Source organism: Ranitomeya imitator, chromosome 1, assembly GCF_032444005.1.
Source record: "Ranitomeya imitator isolate aRanImi1 chromosome 1, aRanImi1.pri, whole genome shotgun sequence".
In the NCBI taxonomy this organism is placed as follows: Eukaryota; Metazoa; Chordata; class Amphibia; order Anura; family Dendrobatidae; genus Ranitomeya; species Ranitomeya imitator.
In genome coordinates, this window is record NC_091282.1 from 1215101425 (window position 1) to 1215120920 (window position 19496).

The following is a 19496-nucleotide window of genomic DNA, read 5'->3' on the forward strand; positions in this document are numbered from 1 at the left end:
TCTTCTATGTTGGTGGAAAAACCTTCTCTCCTCCAGACGCAAAGAATGCCCCCTTGTGCCCGTCACCTTCCTTGGTATAAACAGATCCTCAGCGAGATATTTGTATTGTCCCCTTATATACTTATACATGGTTATTAGATCGCCCCTCAGTCGTCTTTTTTCTAGACTAAATAATCCTAATTTCGCTAATCTATCTGGGTATTGTAGTTCTCCCATCCCCTTTATTAATTTTGTTGCCCTCCTTTGTACTCTCTCTAGTTCCATTATATCCTTCCTGAGCACCGGTGCCCAAAACTGGACACAGTACTCCATGTGCGGTCTAACTAGGGATTTGTACAGAGGCAGTATAATGCTCTCATCATGTGTATCCAGACCTCTTTTAATGCACCCCATGATCCTGTTTGCCTTGGCAGCTGCTGCCTGGCACTGGCTGCTCCAGGTAAGTTTATCATTAACTAGGATCCCCAAGTCCTTCTCCCTGTCAGATTTACCCAGTGGTTTCCCGTTCAGTGTGTAATGGTGATATTGATTCCCTCTTCCCATGTGTATAACCTTACATTTATCATTGTTAAACCTCATCTGCCACCTTTCAGCCCAAGTTTCCAACTTATCCAGATCCATCTGTAGCAGAGTACTATCTTCTCTTGTATTAACTGCTTTACATAGTTTTGTATCATCTGCAAATATCGATATTTTACTGTGTAAACCTTCTACCAGATCATTAATGAATATGTTGAAGAGAACAGGTCCCAATACTGACCCCTGCGGTACCCCACTGGTCACAGCGACCCAGTTAGAGACTATACCATTTATAACCACCCTCTGCTTTCTATCACTAAGCCAGTTACTAACCCATTTACACACATTTTCCCCCAGACCAAGCATTCTCATTTTGTGTACCAACCTCTTGTGCGGCACGGTATCAAACGCTTTGGAAAAATCGAGATATACCACGTCCAATGACTCACCGTGGTCCAGCCTATAGCTTACCTCTTCATAAAAACTGATTAGATTGGTTTGACAGGAGCGATTTCTCATAAACCCATGCTGATATGGAGTTAAACAGTTATTCTCATTGAGATAATCCAGAATAACATCCCTCAGAAACCCTTCAAATATTTTACCAACAATAGAGGTTAGACTTACTGGCCTATAATTTCCAGGTTCACTTTTAGAGCCCTTTTTGAATATTGGCACCACATTTGCTATGCGCCAATCCTGCGGAACAGACCCTGTCGCTATAGAGTCCCTAAAAATAAGAAATAATGGTTTATCTATTACATTACTTAGTTCTCTTAGTACTCGTGGGTGTATGCCATCCGGACCCGGAGATTTATCTATTTTAATCTTATTTAGCCGGTTCCGCACCTCTTCTTGGGTAAGATTGGTGACCCTTAATATAGGGTTTTCATTGTTTCTTGGGATTTCACCTAGCATTTCATTTTCCACCGTGAATACGGTGGAGAAGAAGGTGTTTAATATGTTAGCTTTTTCCTCGTCATCTACAACCATTCTTTCCTCAATATTTTTTAAGGGGCCTACATTTTCAGTTTTTATTCTTTTACTATTGATATAGTTGAAGAACAGTTTGGGATTAGTTTTACTCTCCTTAGCAATGTGCTTCTCTGTTTCCTTTTTGGCAGCTTTAATTAGTTTTTTAGATAAAGTATTTTTCTCCCTATAGTTTTTTAGAGCTTCAATGGTGCCATCCTGCTTTAGTAGTGCAAATGCTTTCTTTTTACTGTTAATTGCCTGTCTTACTTCTTTGTTTAGCCACATTGGGTTTTTCCTATTTCTAGTCCTTTTATTCCCACAAGGTATAAACCGCTTACACTGCCTATTTAGGATGTTCTTAAACATTTCCCATTTATTATCTGTATTCTTATTTCTGAGGATATTGTCCCAGTCTACCAGATTAAGGGCATCTCTAAGCTGGTCAAACTTTGCCTTCCTAAAGTTCAGTGTTTTTGTGACTCCCTGACAAGTCCCCCTAGTGAAAGACAGGTGAAACTGTACAATATTGTGGTCGCTATTTCCTAGATGCCCGACCACCTGCAGATTTGTTATTCTGTCAGGTCTATTAGATAGTATTAGGTCTAAAAGTGCTGCTCCTCTGGTTGGATTCTGCACCAATTGTGAAAGATAATTTTTCTTAGTTATTAGCAGAAACCTGTTGCCTTTATGGGTTTCACAGGTTTCTGTTTCCCAGTTAATATCCGGGTAGTTAAAGTCCCCCATAACCAGGACCTCACTATGGGTTGCAGCTTCATCTATCTGCTTTAGAAGTAGACTTTCCATGGTTTCTGTTATATTTGGGGGTTTGTAACAGACCCCAATGAGAATTTTGTTACCATTTTTCCCTCCATGAATTTCGACCCATATGGACTCGACATCCTCATTTCCTTCGCTAATATCCTCCCTTAAAGTGGACTTTAGACAAGACTTTACATAGACACAAACCCCTCCTCCTCTCCGATTTTTACGATCCTTTCTAAACAGACTGTAACCCTGTAAGTTAACTGCCCAGTCATAGCTTTCATCTAACCATGTCTCGGTTATTCCCACTATGTCAAAGTTACCTGTAGATATTTCTGCTTCTAGTTCTTCCATCTTGTTTGTCAGGCTTCTGGCGTTTGCGAGCATGCAGTTTAGAGGATTTTGTTTTGTTCCAATCTCCTCGCTGTGGATTGTTTTAGAAATGTTCTTACCTCCCTTCTGAGTATGTTTTCCTGGATCTTCTTTGTTCAAGTCTAATGTTTTTCTTCCCGTCCCCTCTTCTTCTAGTTTAGCGCCCTCCTGATGAGTGTAGCGAGTCTTCTGGCGAATGTGTGTTTCCCAGGTTTGTTGAGGTGTAGTCCGTCTCTGGCGAGGAGTCCATCGTACAAGTAATTCACACCGTGGTCCAGGAATCCGAATCCTTGTTGTCTGCACCATCGTCTTAGCCAGTTGTTTGCATCAAGGATCCTGTTCCATCTCCTGGTGCCATGCCCGTCTACTGGAAGGATAGAAGAAAAAACTACCTGTGCATCCAGTTCCTTTACTTTCTTCCCCAACTCTTCAAAGTCCTTGCAGATTGTCGGTAGGTCCTTCCTTGCCGTGTCATTGGTGCCAACATGTATCAGAAGAAATGGGTGGACGTCCTTGGAGTTGAAGAGCTTTGGTATCCTATCGGTCACATCCTTGATCATCGCACCTGGAAGGCAGCATACTTCTCTTGCAGTTATGTCCGGTCTGCAGATGGCTGCTTCTGTGCCTCTCAGTAGTGAGTCTCCCACCACCACCACTCTTCGTTGCTTCTTGGCTGTACTTTTTGCTGTCACTTGTTGCTGTGTGCCCTTTTCTTTTTTGCTTGCTGGTATTGCTTCATCCTTAGGTGTGCCATCTTCATCCTCTACAAAGATTTGATATCGGTTCTTCAGTTGTGTGGTTGGTGATTTCTCCATGGTCTTCTTGCTTCTTTTGGTCACATGCTTCCACTCATCTGCTTTTGGAGGTTCTCTGACACTTTTTTCACTTTCTGTGACCAGTAGAGATGCTTCTGTTCTGTCTAGAAAGTCTTCATTCTCTTTGATGAGTTTCAAAGTTGCTATTCTTTCTTCCAGACCCCGCACCTTTTCTTCTAAAAGGGCCACTAGTCTACACTTCTGACAGGTGAAATTGGATTCTTCTTTTGGTCGATCTGTGAACATGTAGCACATGCTGCAGCTCACCATGTAGGTTGTCACATCTGCCATGTTGCTCCTAGATCCTGCTGACTTGCTGTGTGTTTTCCTTCTTGTGTAATCTACTCAGCCAAGCTCTCTTGCAATAATGTCCTACAGGCAAAAATTTGCGCGCCTTACGGCGCGCGGTTTGGTGATGATTTCCAAGCAGCTGGTCCCGACTGTACCCAACGATCTTCTAGCTTAGGGAGACTCTTCGCTTTTCCCAGAAGGCACCTGGAATATGCAAATTAGCCTCCTCAAGCTTGAATCCCTGCAGCTGAGAGCTCTGTATATGTAATTGAAGTAATCAGAACTTCATCCAATTTCCTGAGAGTCACCCCCCTAACTGATCTTCTTAAGGGTATGAAGACATCGATGGCCAAATGGTTCTCTGAAGCAGAGATGATGTTCCGGGAGTTGACGCTCGCCCTATCCAAACAGCTGATCTTGGTCTCACCTGAGTTCAGTACTGAGTTTGTGGTCTAGATGGACGCCTCCGAGATTGGCTTGGGAATAGAGTCATCTCAGGAAATCGATGAGGATGAACAACCATTCCTATACTTGAGTAGGAAACTCTCATCCTGTGAAAATAACTATGCCATCATAGAGAAAGAATGCTTGGCCATAAAATTGGCAATTGACATGCTGAGGTACTACCTGTTAGGCTGGAAGTTCAGGCTAGTAACAGATCATGCGCCCCTGAGATGGATGAGGAAAAGAAGGGTAAGAATGCCCGGGTTGATAGGAGGGTTCTGGCACTCCAGGACTTTAGTTGTCATGCAGAGTACAGGCCAGAGAAACTACATGGTAATGCAGATGCCCTATTCAGACATCCCTGTTTAGTGACTAAAGGTGCCAACCCCCCCGGCTATGGGGAGAGAGGGTGGAAATGTGACAGTCACTAGTATACTACTGGATGGGAGATATATTTTACTGAGGCTATTAGCTTCAGTGATTTGAATTCTAGAGGTGTGTTATATGCTGAGAGGGGTTAATCGGCCATGTTTTGGGTTGGGTTTTGTGGATGACTGAAGAGTAGGTGGGATGTCGTCCACCATATCACTACCCCAGGGTGGAGTCTACAGGGTACATACACAGCCCTCTGACTCATTCGTTGTTCAGTGTGCCTGGGGAGGCTAACTCCAGGGTGGTGCTTGTGTTAAGCTGAACAGTGTGTTGTTTGGTAATCCTCACAGCCATATAGACTGGTTGCCATTTTGTTTTGCCTGAAGGGCCGTGTTTGTGTGTTACTTCACACTGATTTCTGCTACAAACCAGTGGGAGTAAAGAGTCAGTGTCCCCGTGTCTACCTCCATGAGCAGCCGATCCGCCTCACTGTTTAAACTGTGGTTCTGACCGCCCACATATTTCATGAGATTACAGACCAGGAGGAACGATCATTGTCCTCTGTGAATAAATCATATTGACATATTGGATTAGCACTTGATGAATTAGGGTACTGCAGGTAATAAAACGTGAGGACAGTCGCTGGACACCATGTAGGTTTACTGTATGATAGATGTAGCAGAACCCTTGGAATATTGCAGGATGAGCAGATTTACTTTGCAATTTCCTTAGAGAGTTTTTCAATTTTAATATAATAAAATCAAATCCTGAATTGCCGAGAATAACAAAGTTATTATAGAAGGTGACGTTACAGTCTGGAATTATCCTGGTGACGTTCCTCTGCACCTGCAGCTCTAAACTGATGAGCGATGATCTATATAAAGTTCAGACAGACATTGTCCTGTCACATAGGGACCCCAGAGTGCTGTCAATCTACAGAGCTGTCACTGACAGCAGAAATTCATGCTTTCCTGTGTCCATGGATCTCGCTCTGGTGGATGTGGCTACTTACATCTTTGCAGTTTTCTTATGGATCATTGTCTTGTGCTCATCATGCTGTGGAGAGAGAACAGTGGATTCATCATCACAATGTCACCTCAGATTCATGGATTCTAAGATCCAGTACAAATATGCCAAGAGTGGAGACCTTATTATCGGAGGTCTCTTCTCTGTCATGTGGATAACTCTTAGAAATCCCAGTTTTACAAATCCAGAGGACAGAATTTCACACAACGCGTTAGTGCTTCATGTATTTCTTCTTGTTTCTCTTGTATCTCTTTAAAGTGATCTTCTACCAGAGTGGATCTCCGAGGATGTGAGCTTGTGGTTATGTGGACAGCGAGGATGAGGATCTCCGAGGATGTGAGCTTGTGGTTATGTGGACAGCGAGGATGAGAATCTCCAGGATGTGAGCTTGTGGTAACGTGAAGAGTGAGGATGAGGATCTCCGAGGATGTGAGCTTGTGGTAACGTGAAGAGTGAGGATGAGGATCTCTGAGGATGTGAGCTTGTGGTAACGTGAAGAGTGAGGATGAGGATCTCTGAGGATGTGAGCTTGTGGTAACGTGAAGAGTGAGGATGAGGATCTCTGAGGATGTGAGCTTGTGGTAACGTGAAGAGTGAGGATGAGGATCTCCGAGGATGTGAGCTTGTGGTAACGTGAAGAGTGAGGATGAGGATCTCTGAGGATGTGAGCTTGTGGTAACGTGAAGAGTGAGGATGAGGATCTCTGAGGATGTGAGCTTGTGGTAACGTGAAGAGTGAGGATGAGGATCTCTGAGGATGTGAGCTTGTGGTAATGTGGACAGCGAGGATGTGGATCTCCAGGATGTGAGCTTGTGGTTATGTGGACAGCGAGGATGAGGATCTCCGAGGATGTGAGCTTGTGGTTATGTGGACAGCGAGGATGAGGATCTCCAAGGATGTGAGTTTGTGGTAACATGAAGAGTGAGGATGAGGATCTCTGAGGATGTGAGCTTGTGGTTATGTGGACAGCGAGGATGAGGATCTCCGAGGATGTGAGCTTGTGGTAACGTGAAGAGTGAGGATGAGGATCTCCAGGATGTGAGCTTGTGGTAACGTGAAGAGTGAGGATGAGGATCTCCGAGGATGTGAGCTTGTGGTAATGTGGACAGCGAGGATGTGGATCTTCAGGATGTGAGCTTGTGGTTATGTGGACAGCGAGGATGAGGATCGCCGAGGATGTGAGCTTGTGGTAACATGAAGAGTGAGGATGAGGATCTCTGAGGATGTGAGTTTGTGGTAACGTGAAGAGTGAGGATGAGGATCTCTGAGGATGTGAGCTTGTTGTAATGTGGACAGCGAGGATGTGGATCTCCAGGATGTGAGCTTGTGGTAACATGAAGAGTGAGGATGAGGATCTCTGAGGATGTGAGCTTGTGGTAATGTGGACAGCGAGGATGTGGATCTCCGAGGATGTGAGCTTGTGGTAATGTGGACAGCGAGGATGTGGATCTCCAGGATGTGAGCTTGTGGTAATGTGGACAGCGAGGATGTGGATCTCCGAGGATGTGAGCTTGTGGTAATGTGGACAGCGAGGATGTGGATCTCCAGGATGTGAGCTTGTGGTAACATGGACAGCGAGGATGTGGATCTCCAGGATGTGAGCCTGTGGTAACATGGACAGCGAGGATGAGGATGTCCAAGGATGTGAGCCTGTGGTAAAGTGGACAGCGAGGATGTGGATTTCCGAGGATGTGAGCTTGTGGAAATGTGGACAGCGAGGATGTAGATCTCTAAGAATGTGGGCCTGTGGTAATGTGGACAGCGAGGATGTGGATCTCCAGGACGTGAGCTTGTGGTAACGTGAAGAGTGAGGATGAGGATCTCTGAGGATGTGAGCCTGTGGTAAAGTGGACAGCGAGGATGAGGATGTCCAAGGATGTGAGCTTGTGGTAATGTGGACAGCGAGGATGTGGATGTCCAAGTATGTGAGCCTGTGGTAAAGTGGACAGCGAGGATGTGGATTTCAGAGGATGTGAGCTTGTGGAAATGTGGACAGCAAGGATGTAGATCTCTAAGAATGTGGGCCTGTGGTAACATGGACAGCGAGGATGTGGATCTCCAGGACGTGAGCCTGCCATAAGAGACATTTGTGCTTCTCTCTATCATATCCAGTAACACGATGCATTCTAGTATTAGAATATAATGTAACCCTCGGTTTCAATTATAGATGGTGACCAGTATGTTGTTTTCACAGGCCGCTTCTCAGGAGCTACGCTGCAGTACTGGCTTTTCTTTTTGCAGTTGAGAAGATTAATGAGGATCCAGATCTTCTCCCAAATATCACTCTGGGTTATCACGTATTTGATGCTTTTGGAGATGAGATCAAATCTGTGCAAAGTGTCCTTCAGATCCTGTGTGGTGCTGATACTGAAGCCCCGAACTATTCCTGTGTGGACCATGGAGAAGTGGCCGGGTTAGTGGGATATTCATTTGACATGGAGCAAATACTGCAAGTATATGGCTACACGAAGGTGAGTCTGACCGGCAGCTGATGATGGCGTCACCACGTGGACAGCAGACCCATTGTTTAATACTAACTTTGGAATTCTTCTACCTATCGGAGAGGTTGTCAGTCAGAATCTACATTACAGTGAACTTAATGTTAGAAGTAAAATTACGCTCTTATACTTTAATTTCATATATGAAAATAACTGAAATTTGCTAAAAATGTTGAGGAATTAGCAGTGTTCAAACTTTACATTTTTATGCCGTTATAACAGATTTACCACTTATACAACAAAATAGTTAATAAATAATATTTGCAAATCTCTTCTTTCATCATTTTTCAAACATCTTGTTTTTTTTTATAGACCAATTTAGTTTTGTGGTGGCGTTGTGGAGTCTATATATTAGGAACCTCAAAAAGTGACCTCTTATAAAAAATGCACCCCTCAAAGTATTCAAAAACGGCTGGCAGGAAGTTTGTTAACCCTTCAAATGCTTCAAAGGAATGAAAAAAATACATTTCTTCCACTAAAACATTTTTTTAGCTCCAAATGTTCAATTTGCACAAAAAATAAGGAGAAAAATCTCTGCACAAGTGTGCCACTATTTCTCCCAAGTGTGATGACCATAGGTGGAAAGAGCCATCAGGCCTTTGGGGCACAGATTTGTCTGGAGCAGATTGCATTGGCAGACCCCCAGGGGTGCCGGAATAGCAGAGACCTCCAAACAGCGACCCCATGACGAAAACTCTCAGGAAATCATTGGGGGATGTAGTGATCACTATGCTACAACTTGTGCTTTGTAGATATTTGTAGTATTGGGCACTACAATTTAAAAACATTTTTTTCCCATTTATTTTCAAGAGATATCAAGAAAAAACATACCTGGCGATTTATTATAAAGTTGGTCCAGATTGTGGCAATACCCTATAGCTACACACTACAGTGTGTGCACCGCAGGGCTCAGAAGGGAAATGACCCTATTTGGCTTTTGTAGTTTTTGGCCACAATATCGCATCTGAATGGTCCCTGATGTACCAGTGCAGTAACCACCAATACGGGACCCCATTTTGGAAATGGCTCCATTGTGAGAATTCATCTACGGGTGTATTGAGAATTTTAACCCCACAAGTATTTTCCAGATTTTATTTTATCTTTGGACTGTGAAAATTAAAAATTAAACTTCTTCCAATAAATGGATTTAGAGCAACATGGGGTAATAAGATAAACCGTTTCCTAATTTGTTACACCAGTTCTGCTTAGGACGGCCATAACCTATATGTGGTACGACACTGGGGAAATCAGAATGGAAGGAGCACTGCTTGGCTTTTGAATGCAGATCTTGCACAACTTTCTTGTGCTTGGAGTTTGCAAATAGCCTGGCGTGCTCCCATGTGTTGAAATTCCTAGGCCTATGTAAGGCCTTCCAAGACACACAACAGTGTCTTGGAACTAAGACTTTCAGTTTTTCTGTGCACAGTTCCCTGTTTACAGTCTCCATGACGTCTCCTGGCTGTCTGCTGCTTCCAATTCTTCAGCTACCTGTCTGCTGCTTTTCATTACCTCAGCTACTTGTATATGATCTTCTAGAAGCTCTTTGTCAGTCTGCAGCTTCCAGAACATCTCCTGTCTGCCTGCGGCTTCCAGCACCTCTGCTACTTGTCTGCAGTGTTCCAGACGTCTCCAGTCTGAGTGTGTTTTAGGCCACATTTCTAAATTGTGACTGTTTACAAAGTCCCAGAAAGAGTTGCATGCTGACTTGAAACAAATGGGTTGTGTAAAGTAGAAAAACAGCTCATGAAAGGACCCTAAAGAGGGATCACATGTATCAAACATGGGGCATGCGCAGACCTGGTCATGGTGTAGAGGGACCCCAACTCAAGATGTGATGGCTGATCAAAAAGTAATCAATTCTATATGAGTTGTGGATTGGAGAGTAGTAGTCCTTGTATTTTCAAAGTAGAATGTGCCAAATGTCTACTGCTTGCAGTTTGAATAATTAGTATTTTTTAATGTGTGTAGGATTGAGAACTAAACCACAGAATAGTTTAGTAGATTATCCATGGTGAGATTGAAGTCCCTACCTAGAATCAGGAGGCCTTCCATAAAACCTTCCAGGTGATTGGTATCTGCATCCTCGTACTGACCATGGGGATCATAATGGCAGCTCAGTTATACCGTATAGTGAACGGGAGCAAAAAACAAAAACATAAAAAATAGAAAATCGCAAGGTTGTTAAGGAGTTTAAAAGAGTATTAAAAAATAAAAAGAGATCTTTTATATTAAAGGTGGATCAAACATGGCCGTGTGCCTTTAACCCCATCATGGCCTTTGACATATAGATATGTTGTAGCTCATGTTTCCCCCTTTGATACAGGCTCCGACGTTGAGTCTGGATCATTTCAGGCACATGTCAGCTGATCTTATCATGTGCCTCTAACAGCACCTGGTGGAATTGCAATCCACCGGCGGCTGATAACATGTTAGGTGGCGCGCTCAATCTCTGTCAATGGCAAAAAACAAGCACGCACCAGAAGCATGTCATAAGACCCGGTCTTCATCGCCCCCGTCACATGATTGCGGGGTGCTGATGGATTGGTATGACAACTGTGAGTCTGCAGGAGACCATTGCTCCTGAAGCCTTCACTGATTGTGGAAACTTCACTCTAGACCTTGGAAATCAAGGTCCCAGAGTCTGGAGGAAGAGTGGAGAGGCCACAATCCAAGCTGCTGGAGGTCTGGTGTGAAGTCTCCACAATCAGTGATGGTTTGGGGAGCCATGTCATCTGCTGGTGGAGGTCCACTGTGTTCTATCAAGACCAAAGTTAGTGCAGCCGTCTACCAGGACATTTTAGAGCACTTCATGCTTCCCTCTGCCGGCAAGCTTTTTGGAGATGGAAATGTCATTCTCCAGAAGGACTTGGCCCCTGTCCACACTGCCAAAAGTACCAATACCTGGAGTAAAAACAACAGTATCACTGGGCTTGATTGGCAGCAAACTCTCCTGACCTTAACCCCATAGAAAATCTATGAAGTATTGTCAAGAGGAAGATTAGAGACTCCAGACCCAACAATGTAGATAAGCTGAAGACTGCTATCAAAGCAACCTTGGCTTCCATAACCCCTCAGCAGCCACAGGCTGATCGCCTCCATGCCACGCCGCATTGATGCAGCAATAGTTGCCAAAGGAGCCCCGACCAAGTATTGAGTGCATATCAGTGGGGAACATTTCGGATTTTACAACCATTTTTCAAGCTGGTGTTATAAAGTATTCTAATTTACTGAGATAATGACTTTTGGGTTTTCATTGGCTGTAAGCCATAATCATTAACATTAACAGAAATAAACATGTGAAATAGATCACTCTGCCTGGGTTTTGTCCAGGCAACATCCTGTTGCAGGGGGAGTTGTGGGGAAGATTCAGGGAGGACTCTGTCAGGGGTGGGATCCTGGCAGTGGCCTAGCGAAAGACAGATCGTTACGGAGCCGCGCCTGCACTACCTTGCGGCGGCATCTTAAGAAAGGACGCAAAGCAAAGTTTATTGTGGAGAAGTGAGAAACGAGATCACAACATTAAGAAGATAACCAGTAGGAGTCGTGCCCCGAGATCGGCAACATCCTACTGAGGCGCGTAGCCGGTGGCCGGAACGCCGAGGAAGTATTGGGCTCCAAGCATTACTTCAAACAGCGGCAGAACAGTTAATTATAGGTTGGCTGTCTCACCTAAATCACCTAAGAAGACATAGGAGGCAATTGTGGGAGAGGGGCGTCTCTAGGGTCCCGAAATAACTCCAGGCCTACTCGTCATACGGGTGCATCATAGGCATATCATCTGGGGGACGGAGAGAGAACATCAGAACAAGTACGACAGTTGTGAGGACTATCCTGTGGTGCTAAACAAGGAAGGACTACAACACACAGGTGCTAGTAGGTAGGCACTGATTTCCACCTGCAAAGGGAACTCTGGATGTGCCATCGGACCGGCCAATCTCAGCCAGCCCTGTTAGCAGTGCTCTGGATTGTGGATCCCGAAGCCTTCAGTAAAGAGGTAAAGAGACTGCAACCCTGTGTCCTCGTTATTCATTGCGCCTTGCACCATGTACCATACCACCACCTTTAATTGGACGCCCCTTAGCAGGGTCACGGACCGGGTCTAGCCACCGTGACATCCTCAGAACCGAGACAGAGAGGCCGGGTACTGAGTACCCCGCGGCCCTGCGTCTGGGGGCGCTCTAACTATCAGAAAGAGTATTCAGTGCTGCTGATTCAATACTGACCGAAAAAAGGACTCGTCTGGCTACCCAAAATGTTGATGATCTAACCTTCATTAAAATGAACCAATCATGGATTTCAAATTATTTTGCCCCACCTTCTCCTGCTGACACGTAGCTTGCCTGAAAAATGTCTTGCTTTTGGCCTCCTCTTACTGACTGCTCCAATTCCTCCATTTGCAGCTGCTGAATGTCCACCATAGGCCATTTTTATGCCTCCCTAAATGGGCTGACTCCCCCAACAGGGCCGTGGTTATCACCTGGCGCAAGCACCCGTGCGAGTGCCGTTTGCCTGGACAGGTGGGTGGGCCCACTCTTGGGCGACGGCACTGGCACAGGGTCCCTCATAGTACAATGAAGTGTCTCTCACGGTGGTGGTGCACAACCAACGTCAGACACACCGTCGTAATATGAGGGGCCCTGTGCCTGTACTGCCGCCCACGAGAGAGTGTTCCCTCCCAGCTCGAACAGTGCTCTACCACTTGCAATACTTACCTCTCCTGCTTCACCACTGTGTAGTCCGTGCTGTTAAATCCTTCAATGTCACTGCCAATACAAATTTGTTGAAATGATAGATGATAGTAAAAATATACAGGCGCCCTGGCCTCCATTTAGACCAGTTAATACTTTGCGCCAACTACCACTGTCTGCTACTCAGCAGAGGAGCCCACCCCTGTACCTAGCTATGCCACCTGTTTATTTATGAACAATTTTTTGGCAAACATTTAGCCCACTTTACTATTTGGGCCTACTAACTGTGTCTGCCACTCCTTACAATTGTCCTCCACTGAACAAAGCAATGTCGCCTGTTTATTTATAAACAATTTTTTCGCAGACAGCAGGGCCTACTAACTGTGTCTGTCTGCGCCACTCATTACAGTTTTCCTCCACTGAACAAAGCAATGCCGCCTGTTTAGTCCTGTTACCACATTTGAACTGCATTTAGCCCACTTTATTATTTACACTGTCCTTGGTAGTAGTCCATTGAGTCTGGGCAAAGCTCAAGATGGGAATCATGTGGGGAGGCAAGGAGCGCTGGCCATTTCACACACATAGGGAACTATCGGCCGAATCATGCATGACAATGAAGATGATGATTCTGTTTTGGATAAAATCTGGAATCCAGACAGGGGTGACGAGGAATTGAGGTTATCAGAGCAGGGGTTCCTGGTGGTGGTGATACACTGAGTAGGCATTGTGCATCAAAAGCATCCTGTGGAATCGACTCTGCTTTTCCTGCGGTCAGCTCTAAACAGGTAATGTTGCACAGATGATCTTGGTGGAGGAGATTCTACAGCACCTGAAAGTCTGGTGACGATGGTGGAGAGTCGTACATGCAGGCTTCTTATGTGTGGGATTCTTTTCCATGGTTTTGAGGACCAATCTGTTGCATTGTGCAATAAGCTGGGTACATCCTGGCTCACATGAAAAGGCATCACCTGCTCACTTGTAGAAAGCAAACTAACCAGCAAGATGAGCCAAGGACATTTAAACAGTGCTGCTGTTTTTTATCCACAAGTAAAGTGATCATTTTTGGACAGTTTGATAATAAATCTAATGATTTTTTGATTGATAAATCAGTTGTGAACCATGAAAAAAGGATATTTTTCCAATTTGGTTGAGAGGTCATTACTTCTTATTCAAAACAGTACAGTACACCTGTTTAAAGGGATTATTTTTGGACATCTTATAAAAAGTAACCTTTTCTTCCTCTAGCAACTTACAAAGCTCTTTATACCCCCAAGCAAGGATAATTGTTACACCCAACTGTGTGAAAATGCCATGGCTTCATCCGTTTTCACAATCTCTCAGTGGTTAGCACAGCAGCCTTGCAGTGCTGGAGTCCAGGTTCTAATCCCACCCAGGACAACATCTGCAAAGAGTTTGTATGTTCTCTCCGTGTTTGCGTGGGTTTCCTCCGGGCACTCCGGTTTCCTCCCACATTCCAAAGACATACTGATAGGGATTCTAGATTGTGAGCACCATCAGGGACAGTGATGATAATGTGTGCAAAATTGTAAAGCGCTGCGGAATATGTTAGCGCTATATAAAAATAAAGATTATTATTATTATCTCTCTAACAGCAACTGCAGTGAATATATCTGCCTATCAAAAATGGATAATTTTTAGATTGTGTATACAATTTAGGCAGCCTAAAAAGTTTGATACAGCAGTGTGTTGTGAAATTGCTACCACTAGTTGCCATCTATTTTCCCCCAGCCATATGGGTTGATGAAAAATGCTGTGTTTGCATTAGAAAGCTCAAAAGATTCTCAATTGACTCCTAGGGGGAACTCTTGACTTTCTACACACATTTTACAGGGAATTGCATTTTTTTTAATTATGTGATTTGCATGACTTTATTCACTGCAAATGAAATTTTGATAGAAATTTGACAAAGTTGGAGAGTTCAAATTTCACAATATCCGCTCATTTCTAATGTTGTTAACATGAAACAGAGTGATGAGTATTGAATGTCACGCTTTTAGACCCCTTTTGCTATGAAAGGAACATTGGGGATATTTTTCTAGCTTCCAAAAAATAGCTCAAATTTGTTTACTAACAGATTAAGCTTTGTTACGTGCCTTGTGAAGGTTTTGCTGAGCAAACACATGTATAATTTACTGACTGTAATTTACACTGTTCTGCTGCCACCAATGTCAGGGCACCATACTCTGCCGGTCATCTCCTTCAGTGCCAAGTCTTAACACTCTACTGGGCTGCTCATAGCACAGCCAAGCCAGCCATGTGCCTCCTTGCTGCCCACTGTGTTTCATAGTGCCTGACTTTACTACTGATGCTGAGAAATGTATTCTCATGTTTTTGTAAAAATAAGGCTTATTTTTCAAAAGTCTTGATAACTATAAGCCAGAAGTTCTTTACCTTCAAAACAGTGCCGCTGTCTCCAAAAACAAGGGGATAATTTTTAGATGGCTTAATAAAAAGCCTTTGTAAATGCTGTAAGACTCATGCTGGTGTGGTAGTTGGAGGCAGATATATATCGCCCAGGTGTTTGTCCTATGTTAATTAGGCCACTCAGTATCTTCAGGGTGCTAATGGGTTAATGATTGCAGGAATAAAAGATGACCAGCTGGGTGTTTCCAGTGTCTGCCTGGGGCACACAGATTGCCTGCCTGTGTGGGACAAACGTGAGTGAAGAGCTCTGCTCAAGAATTGTGTGATGTTAGCTGGGTGGGAGAAGCCCCCCAGTTGTTGAGATAGCAACGTATTTGTTTAGTTAGTGCCGGACAGGCTAGGATTTATTTTTATGTTTTGTTTTTTGTGTTGCTTTCACGTTAATAAATCTGACCTGAGGTCAGCCTGCTCAGAAACCTGCTGTACGCCTCAGATTCAATGCACAAACCACGTGTCCTTTGACCCCAGCAAAGGCGATCCCAGAGTGTTTTGTCACAATGCCTAATCATTGTTTTTTGTTTTGACCATCCGCCATCTTGTTGTGGTTCTCTGGCTGCTGGTGTTTTCCCCAGGTGATTGTATCACCCTTTATTACCCAGCACCTGCCTCCCAGTCCTTCCTGGACAACAGTGTTAATCCGCTAGAGTTCTGGCTCGGTGCTTTGATATCTTTCTGTGTTTGTTATTGTGCAGTGCTGGTACCTCTGGTTCTGCTATCTTTAGTTTCTGTTTTCTATTGGTTTCTGCAGCCTTCTCTGTGTTTTCTATTAGGAGGTGACCTGTTTTTATACCCCGTCCTTAGATCTTTTAGGGACCTCCTTCCCCTTATCTATAGGTCTTCGCTGAGTTTAACCTAGGATCCTCGGTGGGTCTATTTGCAAGGAATGGGTCGCCCACTCCATCGTAGGGTATCAGCCTAGTCTTAGTGCAGGGTCAGCTTTCCTCCTTCTATCCTAGTTCTGTGTTGCAGTCCCGTAACAGTTTGTCCAGCCCTACATATAAAAAAATAAATAAAATAAAATCCCAGATTCTTTCAATATGTGCAGCATCCAGGAACTTGCTCAACGCTTGCAAGGGTTAACTTCAGAAGTAGCCAACCTTCAACAGCACGTGAGTAATTACTCTGGAGCATGCTCTGAAGAGGTAGGGTTACCTGAGTTTTTTTTCTGGTAAATGGCAGGAATTTTTTACGTTTAAAAATGCATGTTTACTATAATTTCGGCTTAGACCCAGATCCTCAGGGAGTAAATTACAGCGTGTGACGATTATTTTGTCTTTATTGAGAAGTGAACCCCAAATCTGGGCGTTTTCATTACATCCTGGAGATCCTTGTTTGACATCAGTAGAAGCATTTTTTTCTGCTATGGGGTTGTTATATGATGATCCTGATCGGGTCACATCAGCTGAGGCAGAGCTCAGATGGCTTAAACAGGGCTCTGTGGATGCTGAGAGGTATTGCACCCAGTTCAGACGATGCTCCGCAGAGGTCAGGTGGAATGACCCAGTGCTCGAGTCAGTTTTTAGCAGGTTTGAGTGAAAGAGTTAAAGATTTGCTCATTGCATATCCTGCACTTGATACTTTGTAAACTGCTGTGCAGTTAGCAATCTGTGTGGATAGAAGATTGAGAGGCAGACAGAATGAAGGGAAGGCTCTTATAATGCTGAACCTCGTCACTTGGGATGGCCCCGTCAACAGCGGGGAACCGATGCAGCTTGGGGCTATGTCCTCTCATTTCCAGGAGAGGGAGAAGAGGTTCGCTGAAGGGCTATGCTTGTATTGTGGTAAGGCTGACCATTTTTATAAGCAATGTGAGGTTCGCATAAGGAAAGAAAGAAAAAAAGGTCAGTAGGAGTAACACTCCAGTTCGTATTGCATTTTTACGGTCTGCAGGAGTTTTTTTTCTGGTAATACCACATATCATGGTCATTCCTTGTATGTGATATTATTTGATCACTGTGGTGGTAATATGCGGTCTGGTCATGGTGTAGCGGTATTTGTTCCTTGTATGTGATATTATTGGTCATTTTAAAAATTGAAAAATAAATAAAAATATACCTAAATTGTATTGCATATTGTTAGGAGTCGAGTTTCCTCTGCTGCACAGGGGGAATCTCGATCTGTCTCCGCTGCGGTCTCCCATTCTCCTCCAGCCGCAGTGGAGTCTGCTCAGCAGGGACGTCCATCCCAGCTGTTATGATCAGGTAATTCAGAACCACAATAAACATTGAAGTTCAGAGCACACAAAGTGACCTGACAATTACCAAAAACAAAGGACGAGCTCTGAGACGTGGGAACTCTGCTGACCGCAATCCCTAATCCTAACACACCACACTAGAGGTAGCCGTGGATTGCGCCTAACGCTCCCTATGCAACTCGGCACAGCCTGAGAAACTAACTAGCCCTGAAGATAGAAAAAAGGCCTACCTTGCCTCAGAGAAATTCCCCAAAGGAAAAGGCAGCCCCCCACATATAATGACTGTGAGTAAGATGAAAATACAAACACAGAGATGAAATAAATTTAGCAAAGTGAGGCCCGACTTACTGAATAGACCGAGGATAGGAAAGATAGCTTTGCGGTCAACACAAAAACCTACAAACAACCACGCAGAGGGGCAAAAAGACCCTCCGCACCGACTAACGGTACGGAGGTGCTCCCTCTGCGTCTCAGAGCTTCCAGCAAGCAAGAAAAACCAATAAAGCAAGCTGGACAGAAAAAATAGCAAGCAAAAATAACACAAGCAAAACTTAGCTTATGCAGGATAGACAGGCCACAGGAACGATCCAGGAGGAAGCAAGACCAATACTAGAACATTGACTGGAGGCCAGGATCAAAGCACCAGGTGGAGTTAAATAGAGCAGCACCTAATGACTTAACCTCATCACCTGAGGAAAGAAACTCAGAAGCCGCAGTACCACTCTCATCCACCAAAGGAAGCTCATAGACAGAACCAGCCGAAGTACCACTCTCGACCACAGGAGGGAGCTTGGCCACAGAATTCACAACACCCAGCGTCTCGCTCAGTCTTACTCTGTGCGAAGAGTTACTGCTGCTTTTCCTGCTTCTGCCATTGAAGCCAGTGCTGGGCAGCGGCGAGTGGACGTTTCTGGATCTAAGTCCTTGTTTGCACACACTGAGCATGCCCAGGGCAAGATCTCCTGTTGGAGATCGAGGGTCACATGCTCAGGTACTGCAGCACATCCCATTGGTCCTTTTGGCAGGTCTTGAAAGGGCAAAACTTCTGTAGCTGTTTCCTGTGCTGCAGGTATATAAACTGCGCATGACCGCACGGCCATGCGCTAGTATTGTCTTGTAAATATGTGTGTGTGTTGTGAGTAAAAGTCGCTCTTTAAATAACCCTCCCTATTGAATGTCTGTTCGCGGAAGGTGTATGTTTGCTATCTAGCGCCCGACTTATCCAACAGCACGTAACACACATTACAGCTACCAGTTGCTGTGACCGCCTTTACAGCGCCGTGCGCTTGCTCTGCGCTTTCCTGACCCAAGCCTGGGTGGTTAGTGGCGTTCGTCTGTGCGGCACCGCACGCACTCTTGTGCCTTAATATTATTATTTAGTTTCCTTACACACCCAGTTGCGGTGTTGTGCCAGCAAGTGTCTAATCGGACTTCAATCCTAGTTGGGCTTGAGTTCGCTGACTCCTTGCTCGCGCTCTATGTGCGGTACCGCGGTCCTGTGACGCAACAGGATCGCTTCCTTCACGCAGGGTGTAGTTAACCCGTGCGTGTATACTTGTAGTACCGCCATATAGTCCGTCTTACTAGCAGCAGGGTTTTTTCCTGCACGGTGGACCTCGGACTGCGAATGCACCTAGTGTCATTTCATCCTGTACTTGGTGCGTTCCGCCAGTCCTTAACATAATACTAGCGCCAAGGTCTGGCTAGTAAATGATGGACGATCAGCGTTCACAGCGGTACATCCAGCAGCTGGAGGGAAGGTTGGCGGCTCTTGAGCGTTCAACCTCAGCTGTGGATGTCACTGCTGTCGCTGTTCAGGCTGCTAGTGTTGCTGCAGCCACCTTGTCCACTGCCGCTCCTGTCCCGACTCTAACTCGCCTCCCGCTTCCAGAGAAATTCTCTGGTGACAGTAAGTCTTGTAGGGGTTTCGTGAGTCAGTGCTCTATCCATCTCGAGCTTCTGGCCTCTCATTTCCCTACAGAGCGGGCTAAGGTGGGATTTATAGTGTCTCTTCTTTCGGACAGGGCATTGCAGTGGGCTACGCCGCTATGGGAGCGTAGCGATCATGTGGTGCAGAGTGCTCCGTTGTTTCTGA